Source organism: Rhinatrema bivittatum, chromosome 2, assembly GCF_901001135.1.
Source record: "Rhinatrema bivittatum chromosome 2, aRhiBiv1.1, whole genome shotgun sequence".
Lineage (NCBI taxonomy): Eukaryota > Metazoa > Chordata > Amphibia > Gymnophiona > Rhinatrematidae > Rhinatrema > Rhinatrema bivittatum.
Genome location: NC_042616.1, coordinates 260,489,455 through 260,502,157, shown reverse-complemented (window position 1 = coordinate 260,502,157; position 12,703 = coordinate 260,489,455).

The window sequence follows — 12,703 nt, the reverse complement described above, 5'->3', positions numbered from 1 at the left end:
CTTCATATAAAATAGTATGATTCTTCCTGTAGGCTTGGAGGATAGCCATCTTGTGAGCCGAGTTTAAAAATATAGCGATGACTGGACGTGGTTTACTGTGGTCAGCCACTTTTTGGCCTAACCGATGGGCTCGCTGGATCCGGAGGGCACCATATTTTACAGGGAAGTCAAAGACGTGTGGCAACCAGCCCTCTAAAAGCTCAGCCAAATCAACTTCATAAATGGTTTCAGGAAAGCCTATAAATCTCAGGTTTCCACATAGTAACCTGTTCTCGAGGTCATCAATTTTCTTGGCTTGCTTTTCCAGATCTGCTTTCAAATCAAGGAGCTGCATGTCAGAAGTGTCCACTCGGTCCTCCACTGCACCTATACGCACTTCCATTTCCTGGAATCACTTCGCAGAGTTAGCTAACAGCTGATTAATATCCTCAAATTTTTTATAGAGTTGGTCAAATTTAACATCCAGCACAGCTACAATCGCCTCCATAACCTCAGTTACCTTTATGTCCTGGCCTGTGGGAGATGGGGGTGTGCTTGATATCGCCACCATTTTAGGCTGCGCCTGCTTCACTCATCCATGCCACGGTGTACTGATTTTGTTAACCATACAGTCCAAAAGCACAGGGTTCAGGATAAAAAGAAAAATTGCAAGGAGTCCTCAAGCCAAATAGCCCCAGAAAAAAACACAGGAAATAAAAAATTAAAACAGCTCTGGAGGGAGGGAGCGTGGAGCTCAGCAAGAGCACGTCTTACCCCTCCAACATGTCACGTGACTCCATATGTTGATATCTTTACATATTTCTTATGTATGATTAGTTTTAATGCCTGTTGTAATCATGATAATATTGTGTTTATATGCAATTTTATTATGCCTGTGTAACTGATTTATGTTCTGTACTCCCACCTTGGACAGGTTTATTCCTGGAAAGGCTGGTAAGAAATGCAACTAATTAAATAAACATTCTTTAAAAAAAAAAAGCATAGGGGAAAAGGACTCCTTGGGACAAACTAGTGGGGGAAAAGACAAGTATTTCTTTATCCCTATCTTGATCACAGAGGGAGCAAAAAACAGTAGGTTCCTGAGACAAGCAGCAGAGGCTAAATAAAAGAGCTGAGGCCTTTTTGCAACCCAAGATGGCAGTGGGGGTATGGACATATACAGACAGTATAGTAAATCTTCCATCCTGCCCTGAGGGGGATAGTTCAAAGGCTGCATCACAGGCTGGTGCCAATCCCCTTAGAGGGCCAACTCAGCATCCCTTATGTCAGTGATACTGCAGTGGGCATGGCTTGAAGGGGTGCCTGTTCGAACTCTGTACCCAAGCAGGAACAAGTCTTCATTTCTCCTGGGTGACCAGGATCTCCACTAGGTGGCCCTACTCTAGGATATGGGGTTAGGGAAGGAGAGGAAAGGAGCATGCCATTTCCTGACTGCACCCCCAGGGGGCTACTGGAATGGTGAGCTTCTGTCTGTAGAAAAGCAGGCAGGGAGAGTTTGTTCTAGCATTTTTTGTTTAGATTCAGAAGGTGAAGGAGTGATTTATATTGGTTTCCCTGTTTACGATGGACTGTTGATCCTAGAACCTAAGGTAAGAAGGGGGCAACTTGTAACTTTCTTTTCCATATGCCAGTGGGAAAGTTTGCCTCTGAGATTTTGAAGTTGGTTTAAGGAATTTTTTAAAAATTTTCTGTTCTTGAGTTTTGGAGTTCCTAGTTCTGGCTCAGGGAGCAAAAGCTAGGAAAAGAGGAACTGCTACTTTCATCTCACACCCTCTAGTTGAAGAGTAGTGATTCTGAGCTGTGTGAGCAAGTAGTTTGGTGTTAATATTTTTTTAGTTTTTTTATTTGGGAGTAAGTTTTGTCCCCCTTCCTGACCAAGAGAGCGGAGAGGAGAAAGAATGAAGAATTTTCATCTGGAGACCACCCATTGGAGTCTTCATCCCGGAAAAGAGAAAGATGATTGTGGAGTGGGACATGGAGTACATTTGGACCTAAGATATTGTGGGGAACAGGAACCTGAAAGGCTTATTATTACATGCTCTACAGGGTGGGACCAAGTCAGGACCCCAATTCTAAGGAATACATTCATAGAGAGAAAGCAAGACAACTGAGAATAAATTTGGGACATGCATGTAACCAGATTAAAGTATGTCTGAGGTCAGTTAATTACCTTGGAAGATCTGTAGTGAAGTTTAATTTTGGAGCACCCATTCAGAGAGGCCCATCTGTTTTTGACACCTAGAGCCAACCGCAACTTACACCTAGTGAGAGAGCACCCACAGCAAGAGCCACTTCCTATGCCTTGAGCTCTGGAAGTCTACCCTCCCCTCCATTTGGAGAATCCTGAAACTGTGGGACTTTCTTTGGACTTAGCCCCAGGACTGAGCATGACCCCTACACTTCTCAGACTGTCCAGATCAAAGGGCTACATATATATATATATATGGAGTATCTCCCCCACCCCCTCTTCCCAGAGCCAGTTTCCTCTGAAGGAGGGGTGACTCACATAGGGACACAGATAGTTAGTATAGGGTGTTAAGGTTGCCAGCGTTAAAAAAAATAAAAACAAGTCTAGAATTCCATGGTAATTAAAAAAAAAAAAAAAGCACATCTTATCCCTCCATGACCTGTATGCATGTGTTACAGTTGCTTTAAGTGTGTGCGTGTGTCACAGTTGCTCTGCTAAGATGCCCCACTTTTATAAGGAAGCCAGGAAAGGGTAGGGCCACCGGTAGAACTGTTGATTGGGACAGCTACCGTCCAATATCCAACCTACCTTTCCTTTCAAAAATACTTAAAAAGCAGTGCTGCAACAACTGGAAAACCACCTAGAAGACCATGACTTCCTACATCCTAGCCAATTCGTAATCAGAAAAAAATCACTCAACTGAGACTGTCTAAATATTAGACTTTCATAAGATGCTTGTCAGCAATATAGTTAGAACAAGACATTACTCATATTGCTAATGGACCCCATATTACGTGGGTTTAATGACAATGCATCCTATATTCTAGCGCTAATAGATCTAACTGCAGCCTTTGACATGGTGGATCATACCCTGCTACGCCACCAGCTGAGAAAAATTGGATTAGATGGCAGAGTTCACAAATGTTTCTCTTCATTCCTATCTAACAGGATATTCCAAGTAAAACTGGGAAACAATATATCCGACACCTTCCCCATCTATATAGGTGTCTCCCAGGGCTCAGCATTCTCGGCTACCTTCTTCAACATCTACATGCTTCCTCTGTGTAAATTACTAATGGAATTAGGAATCACCTTCTTCTCATTTGTGGATGACATTCAGTTCTACATTCCATTTGACTACTCTTTTGAAAAGACAGCATTGGCACTGGCAAAACACATGGAGGCAATACAGCTAGAACTCTCTAATCTAAAACTAACACTCAATCAAAAAAAAAAAAAAAAGAACTCATCTAGTTAAGCAGAAACCCCTCCATTGTTAAACCGCCATCACTAAACCTAGATAATTTTGATATCACATCCTCAGATCAAGTCTGAGACTTAGGAATTCAGATTGATGAAAATATTACCATGAAAAGGCACATAAACAAGTTAATCACTACAGGATATGCAAAACTATGCATTCTACATAGAGTGAAACAATTTGTAACCACAGAAGACTTCTGTACAGTTCTACAATCACTAATTTTCTCTAATATTGACTACTGCAACTCCCTACTCCTAGGGCTCCCAACCATCCAATTAAAAAAACTAAAAATGCTGCGGCAAGACTTTTAGTGGGAACCAGGAAATTTGATCACATCACACCCTCACTCACTTATAGCACTGCACTGACTACTGATCCCGAATATACTACAAAGCTCTAACTTTAATCTCTAACATCATACATAACGATAACCCAGGACTAATAGGTGTGACACTTCAACCATACACTCCACAATGAACCCTAAGGTCACAAAACAAAGGACTATTAGCAGTACTTATGATCCGGAGCACACACCTGTCACAGATAAGAAATTGCATATTCTCCATAGCAGGCCCTAAACTATGGAACTCACTACCAGAGGCAATTTTGTTGAGCAGTTCTTCGTTGTATGTAAACCGGAGTGATTTGTAGTCCCTACAAGAACTTCGGTATATAAAAATTAAAAATAAATAAAATAAATAAATAAATATGACTGATCCCAGAAAGACAGACATTCAAATGTGAACTAAAAACCTGCCTTTTTAAAAATGCTTATAACCTAACTTAAATCCTATTAAAATGCTGTGTCAACAAGAACTTACAGCTTAACTTAAACTTGGTCTGAATGCAGAGTTCACAATAACAAGAATAAAAAAACAATACCTAATAACGAGAGAACAAAGTAACTCATGACAACTCCCCTACAACATTGTAAATCACTAAACAGATTCTCCATCTTACTAACCTTTTCTCCCCTTCCACAGTTGAGACGTATAAAAGCATCACCTCAGATTCATATGAACCTATAAAGTTTTTCCAATGAATCTGTCTTACCAAAATATATACCTTACAAAGTATGGGGCAGATTTTCAGAGCCCTGCTCGCCTAAATCCGCCCAAAACCGGGCGGATTTAGGCGAGCAGGGCCCTGCGCGCCGGTGAGCCTATTTTACATAGGCCTACCGGCGCGCGCAGAGCCCCGGGACTCGCGTAAGTCCCGGGGTTCTCCGAGGGGGGCGTGTCGGGGGCGGGCCCGGTCGTCGCGGCGTTTCGGGGGCGTGTCGGCAGCGTTTTGGGGCGGGTACGGGGGCGTGGCTACGGTCCGGGGCGTGGCCGCGCCCTCCGTACCCGCCCCCAGGTCGCGGCCCGGCGCGCAGGAGGCCCGCTCGCGCGCGGGGATTTACTTCTCCCTCCGGGAGGCGTAAATCCCCGGAGAAAGGTAAGGGGGGGGTGTAGACAGGGCCAGGCGGGTGGGTTAGGTAGAGGAAGGGAGGGGAAGGTGAGGGGAGGGCGTTAGAGGATTCCCTCCAAGGCCGCTCTGATTTCGGAGCGGCCTTGGAGGGAACGGGGGTAGGCTGCGCGGCTCGGCGCGCGCCGGCTATACAAAATCGATAGCCTTGCGCGCGCCGATCCAGGTTTTTAGCAGATATGCGCGGCTCCGCGCGTATCTACTAAAATCCAGCGTACTTTTGTTTGCGCCTGGAGCGCAAACAAAAGTAGGCCTATTCGCGGAGTCTGAAAATCCGCCCCTATATGTAATACCAAAATGTATTTTACTATAGTATGTGTCATTTCAATATGGGTTACACCATAATGCAAGGACCTAAAGGGCAAATGTTACTTTTGTAAACCGTTGTGATCTTCACTTGGAATGATGTAATATAAAATAAATAAATAAATAGACAAATAAATAAAATATACCCTTGGTTTACAAGCAAGTTAAAAGAGGGTAAATATACCTCTCACTCACCTGAGAATCTATTAGCCTGTACTTTACAGATGGCAAGTTATCGATCAGAGGTGAATAAGGAAAAAAAAAATCTTATCTTTCAGTTAGGATTCAAATGGCTGGGAACATTCCCATTTTTTTTTTTTGAGTCTGTGAAGCTTCTAACTAGTTTTTCCACCTCACTTCCAAATTCTAATACTTTACTGGTTCTCTCACAGGTTTCTTCTCAGATATGTGAATATATGTATTAAATTTTCACAAGAAACTTGTGTACCACCTTCTTCACTAGGAGATGAAGCCCCAAAATGGGAACAATTTAACCCTTTGATTGGGGAAGAGGCCTGCAACATCATTACTGCCATGAATTCATCCATTTGTTCCCTGAATCTGCATGCCAGTGTGCTACAAGAGGTCATCTGACACTAATGACATTATGGCTGCATTCATGAACTTATTCCCTCTCATCATTGCCATTTTTGAAAAAAATCATTGAAAGTGCTGTTTTGAAAAAGTTATCTGAATTCATTGAGGAGAACTGTATATATGATCAATATCAATTTGGTTTTCGTAAGTCTTTTAATATGGAGTCACTCTTATTATCCAGTCTGGAAGTTTTTAGGAGGGGCTTTGACAACGGCTTCAGTTACATGCTGGTCTTACTTGATCTCACGGCAGCCTCTGACAGCATCAAATTTTATTTATTTGACTAGCTGATATTGGAATTTCAGTTATGATTTTAAAACGGTTTACATCATATCTCTCAAAATGTTCTCATTAACAGGTAGATTTTAAAAGCGTTGCTCGTGCAAAAATGGCCCCATCATGGTATGTGGGCCGCGTGCAAGCAATGCAAATTTTAAGAAGCCGGGAAATACATACATAGATACCTGTGCATGCATCAAGAATAAGGAGGCAGAAAAGGGGCGGGGCATGGGTGTTTCGGGGTTGAGCCAAGACTTATGCATGTAATCCCCACGTTTTGTAAGGCTGAGCATGTCAATGCTACCTGTGTAATTTTACTATTGGTCCTGATGAAGTGCAAGACTGGAGATTTTGGGCCAGAGGGGATCCTGAGTACTGGGGTGGGGGGGAGAGAGTGAGAGAGAGAGCACACCTCTGTTAGAGAGAAATTCTGACATTCTAAATATCTCCCACTGTAAGAGGGGCACTTTCAACTCAGGTGGTTTTTCTTTTATGGAGGGGTTTTACATTGGTCTGCCTAGACTGCAAGGGTCTCTAGACCCTTATAACACCACCATGCCCCCCAAAACCCACCCTGAGTTGAAAGTGACTCTCTTACAGTGGGAGATATATAGAGTGTCAGAATCTCTCTCCTACAATGTGCTCTCTCTCTCTCACTCTCTCCCTCCCTATGGTCACTTGTGAATATATGCATAAAGGCTCCATGCATATATGCAGTATGTATATTTTAAATGATACGCGTGTACTTGCATGCACAATATAAAATCAAGCGTTTTTTTGCTCGCATGACCAATATGCGCTGTTATGCCTGTCGGTCGCAGACAGCTGCGACCACGCTTTCTTACATCCTGCACCGTTCTCCAGCCCTCCCCGGGTCTGCTCGCGGCACAGGCCAGTCTCCACTTCTGCGTTCCCCATGGCTCCTCACGGCGGCTGGGACGCCGCTGCCATCCACGTCGTCTCTGGGCCTTCCTAGTCGCGCAAGCGCGCCACCGGGCTCTCTTTTGAAGCCTCTTCAGTGGGAACCTTGGGGGCGTCCCTGGTTGATGATGTCATCAGTTCAAGGTACTTAAGCTCCACCTTCGCCCTCAGCTAGCCGACTTGGCAACAAGTTCCGTACGTCTCTACTAGCTCCTGCTTGTGATCCTATGGTATCGCTAGTTGGACTCTGTTGGACCTTGGACTCTGTCTGGTACCCGCTCCTCGGGGGCGAGTGGGCGCTCTCTATGGGGACCTTGTCTCCTGGCCTTCCCCGCTCCTTGGGCTGGCCCTGCACTTCCTGGAGTCCTACTCTGCAAGGCCCCCCCGCTCCTCGGGGCTGCCCCCTGGAACACCTTTACCACTCAGGAGTCTACTCTTGCACTTCCCCGCTCCTCGGGGTTGTGCCTACGTGTTGTGTGGGATCTTCAGCGCTTCTCTGCTCCTCGGGGTCGCGTCCTCGTACTACACAAGAGACTCTCAGCACCGTCCCGCTCCTCGGGGAAGTGCTCTCGTGCTTCTCTACAACTGTCCATGTCTCCCCGCTCCTCGGGGTCATGCTTACATCCTGCTAAGGCTGCCAGCACTTCCCCGCTCCTCGGGGCTACATTCCTCTATCATACTGAGACTGTCTGTGCTCCCCGCTCCTCAGGTTTCAACCTACGTCATCATCAGAGACCTGACTCAGGCTTCCCTGCTCCGCGCGTTGGCCTACGTCACTACAGTTGCATCTCCCTTGCTCCACAGCTCCGCGCCTCGGGGGTGTGTCTTCGGTATACTTCCTGCACGCCAGTCTCACACCTGCCCGCTCTGCGGCCTGCCTGGCGCCTTCCCTCTTGGGGTCTCAGCCCAGGTGCTATCATCAGTCAGCTTGTCTACTGGGGAATTCCTCCTGACTCCTCGGGACCTCTCCTCTGTCTCACCCAGAGCTCCCTGCCGTGCCTGATCTCACCTCCCGATGGTGCATTTATGGGCGCATGAGTGCTCCTTTTAAAATTTACCTGAAAGTGTGGCACAAATTGAAGGAGAAGCCATATTACGCAGAGTTTATGTATCAGCATAGCCACTTCGTATTTAATCCTCCACTGTATCAGGAGCCAATGCAGAGATTAAAGAACAGGTTCTAATCTGGTCTCTCATACTAGAGATGATATGAGCAGCAGAGTTCTGGACAATTTGAAGGTCTCTTAGTACATTTGCTGGCAATCCAGTGTACAATGAATTTCAATAATGTAAGCCAGTTATAATTAATGCTTGAATAACCATTCGCGAATCACAAGCGTTCAGTAACAGCCTTAAAGTATATAACATATACAGTTTAAAGAATAATGCTTTATCAACAGCCTTTGTATTTATAATCCTTCATAGATATTGAGGTATGCCCATCATGCCTTATTGGATATACCCTCTCTCAATATGGGTAATTTCTCTGACACTCAAGAAAGAGGGCATTTTTGGTTGTTGGACCTATGCTATGAATTCTCTCCTGGAACAGCTATGCCTTATTACATGCATGAAGTTGTTCCATAGAAAATAGTTCTGTTTAGACAAGCATTTGAGGTGCCTAATTAGAATGTAGTGCAGAGTCTGTTATTTTAATGTATCCATCTTTTATTGTAATGTATTCTTGTAGCAGTTAGTTTCTGTAGGCGGTCAAAAAGGAATGTGTTGATGCAATAAGTGTAAGTCGGTTTGCTTTGAAATTAGCTCAGTTGTCTTGCTGTTTGTCCTCTATGTTACGATTGTTTATTAATGTAATGTTGCAGCCTGTTTTGAACTTTGGACTAATGTGAGTGATACAATTTTTTAAATAAATAACTTATCTGCTTTCCAAGGTGTAGAGCAGCAACATGGATGCCCTTATGCCAGCAGAATCTCTGGGTTAATTCCCTCAGGCTCACTTTCTCATAAATGTGGTACTGAGCAATCCTAACATCTCTCAAATTATTCAGACATCAGGCACCAGAAGTGAGGTAAGGCATATTAATGTTAATAATCCAGTTTTGCCTGAACAAGAAAGGCCTGTTCAGGATAGCAGCATTAAGGTTCCAGAAGTGAAGATAGCTCAGGTGGATCTTGTCCTCAGGAAGTTAGGCCTACAGGTAAGTGTACACAGCGACATCTTCAACCAGCAACAATATGCAAGCTACTGCTCCCAAAGTGATTAGAAAAACATAAAAAGAAATGCAAAGCACACAAAAAGAAATCACAGCTCCAGCGCTCAGGCTAGCAATAGTGACTCAAGCTCACCCTCATCTGACTTGTCATCGGAAGATGATCACTCTCAAGCTGTCTAGTGCAGTGGGGATGAGACAGAAAAGGGGACTCTCTTGCATTAACATCTTTTTTCCAGAACTGGAAAATGGTTGCAAAATGCCTTAAAAAAAGATCTGCACTCACTGGTCTGCTTGGATCAAAACTCTTCTCTCCACTATGGTCTCTCCTTCTCTGGATCCCTTTACCATTGCTCTTGTCAATGGGAGAGCTTCAAGAAGGGACAATGTTTCTTTCAGTTTGGAGTGGAGCCATGGCATCTAGGACCTGGACATTGGGGTTCTGCTCCTTTCAGGTCTCTGAGAGGCCAGCATCAGAGGATGTGCGTGGCATGAAGGCAGTCATGGCTCTGGCTCTGTAGAAATGTCTGGTCTATAGAAATGTGCAGGAGAAAAGGGTCCACAGATGAACAAGGAAGGCTTTAGTTGTTTATCACTTTTCAGGGAACTCATTTGCCGCTATGGTTTTTGGTTTTCTTGCAGTTTGTTGCCAGTCAGATACATTTTCTAGGAGATGAAATTGCCTAATTCGGAATGGTTCGGGAGAACCGAAAAACGATTGAACTTTTTCCGAAATTTTGGAAAAAATTCATTTTTGAGTTAGTGGGTGCTAACAGGAGTTAGTGCGCGCTAACTCCCCATTAGTGTGCACTAACTGTGCCAGGTTAGTGTGCACTATCGGAATTTAGTGCGCACTAATGGGAGTTAGTGCGCACTAACCCGAAAATCGGGGCCCCCGAAAAAAAACCCGAACTGTGGGAAAAACAAAATTCCCGTGGGGGGGGGGGGGGGGGGGGGGGCCCAAAACGAAGCCCGACATGAAATTTTTACCCGAAGCACATCTCTAATTCTGGATACTCATTCATCTTGGCTTCTTAAAATTCACATATGTGCTATGTGGCCATTTTTGCATGAGTAATGCTTTTAATCTACCTCTTAGTGATTACATGGACAGTTAAACATACAAAAGATTGGTTTTTTGCTTGTGCAGTCACCTGCATTATTTAGTGAATGACACCAATAATCTCTTGCAGCCTCTGTGCCTATTGCTTGATAGGCCATCTGGGCCTAACCCATTAGTTTGGGTCCCAGGCACACTGCCCATTGTCCCTTGGACCAACTTTCAACCTGAGCCTCAGTTTTAAATGTGACCAAGAAGACCTTCATATTGTTATCTGGACCAGGCTTGGTAAGGGTTCCATCAGCTAGAAGGTTCTCAAGAGGGGTGGGTGAACATTCTAGGGGATTCAATGTGCCCATTACCGGTAGCTGCTACATCTGCTGCTGATGCTGGAACTGTGGGATGACTTTCTGCTTGGTTCCTAACTGTTGCTGGACCAACTGCTGCTTCTGCTGATGGTGCTTGGTGAGTTGGCAGATGCATTACTAGTGGGCTTATTATTAGAACTGCTTGCGCTTGGCCATCCATTTAATTAATTCTCTGGCCCCATAATGATGTTCTATAGGAGAAAGGAAACAATTTGAGCCAATAGCAGACTGCTTTTTTGTTTACTGGGCAGTAAAGGAGGAGAAAAAAGGGAGGGAGAGGAGGAGAAAAAATAAATAAATCAAGACTATTCAGAATGGAGAATGGAGAAGGCCTTCAAAGGTGGCACTTTGCTTATTTGCCCTTTAAACATAGGGGACTTCTGCATCTCAGAGAGTTTGAATACCTTTACCCCAAGCCCAAAATATTCAATAAATTTATACAAAAACCCCCCCAACATTTTTATTTTAAAAATAAGTGGGGTATTATTCAGTCACCTGCCAGATTGCTAAATTAAGCAGATAAACTTTTCCAGCTAACTCTGGAGAGATATTAAATGGCTCAGCTGCTCTATTGAACAACTCTTCCGTTATCTCTTCCTGCTTTATGCTACTCTTATTAAATATTTAGTCTCTGTCAAAAAAATCCCTCTGCTAAATAGAATACTTAAATCCTACTATTTTTTGCATTTCTGAAACCTGGCTGAATGACAAAGATAATGTGCTCTTAAACCAAATTTCACATCCCAAATATGATGCATTTCATTTTCCTAGACCTAAACGAAAAGGTGGAGGTTTATTAATACTTAGTAAAAAATAACTTAAGCTAGAACCTTAAAAAGTAGAGATGAATCCTCCCTACAAGGTGGCAATTCTAAAATCACCTCTACTAAATATAGGAATGGTCTATTGTCCCCCAGGAATACTACAAACAGACTGCTCACCTTTAATCAAATTATTTGCTAAGGTGTTTCCATCTCCAGACTCAATCATAATTGTAGGAGACTTTAATCTACATGTAGATAGAACACCTAGAAGCACAGCCTGTGAAATGTTTTTAGAGACAATGGGGCATTAGGATGGTGACAATTTGTTTCTAAAGCTACTCATAAAGCAAGATATATTCTAAACTTAATATTTGCCAATAACAATATCTGTCTAATCAATACCTCCCACACTATATTGCCCTGGTCAGATCACCAACTAATAAAGGTGGAAATAACCTTCCTCAGCTCAACTCATAAAAATATAAATAATAATCAAACTTTTACCTTCAGAAAAATGATAGTAAAGGATTTACTTACAGAATCAATCAAAAATAAGCTACTGGAATTAAATCAAGCTAATGCTTCCTCAGCATTTGAGTCCTGGGTGTTGTGCGTCCTGTCCACGCTCGGACCGCGTCCGGGCCTACTCACCTCACCAAGACTCCCACGGGTCCTGGGTCATCCTCCCCTGCTTCAGCAGCGAGCTCAGCCAGGCCTCGGCGTCCTGCGGTGATGGTCGCTGGGCCTTCCACCTCCAGCCAGGCCTCACAGAGGGGCTCGGCGTCCTCTGTGGTGTTGGCCCCGCCCCTAGGTGCGCACGCGCGCAGAGCGCCCGGCTCCTTAAAGGGCCAGGGGTGGATCCCAACTCCGTGGCGCACCCCGATTGAATGCTACTTAAAAGGAAGTGCCTGCCTGCACATCCTTGCCTTGGCAATCGGGTCGATCACGCTGTGATTTCTAGTTTGTCTCTGCGTTTCCAGTGTCTGTTCCAGTCTTGTTCCAGCCTTGTTCCAGTCTCGTTCCAGCGTCCTTCTGTTCCTGCGTCCTCCTGTTCCTTCGTCTCCCCAGGTAGTACCTCTCAGATTGTCTTCTCGGTACTGACCTCTGCCTGTTCTTGACTATGTTGATCACCGCCTGGATTTGACCTTTGCCTGTTTCCTTGACCACGTCTGCACGCTGCCTGGAACTGACTTCTGCCTGACCATTGACCATGTCTGACTGCCACTTGGAACCTGACCCCTGCTTTGGCTGACTACCCACGGACTGACCATTGGTATTGATCCCTGCTTTGGCTGACTATCCACGGACTGACCCCTGG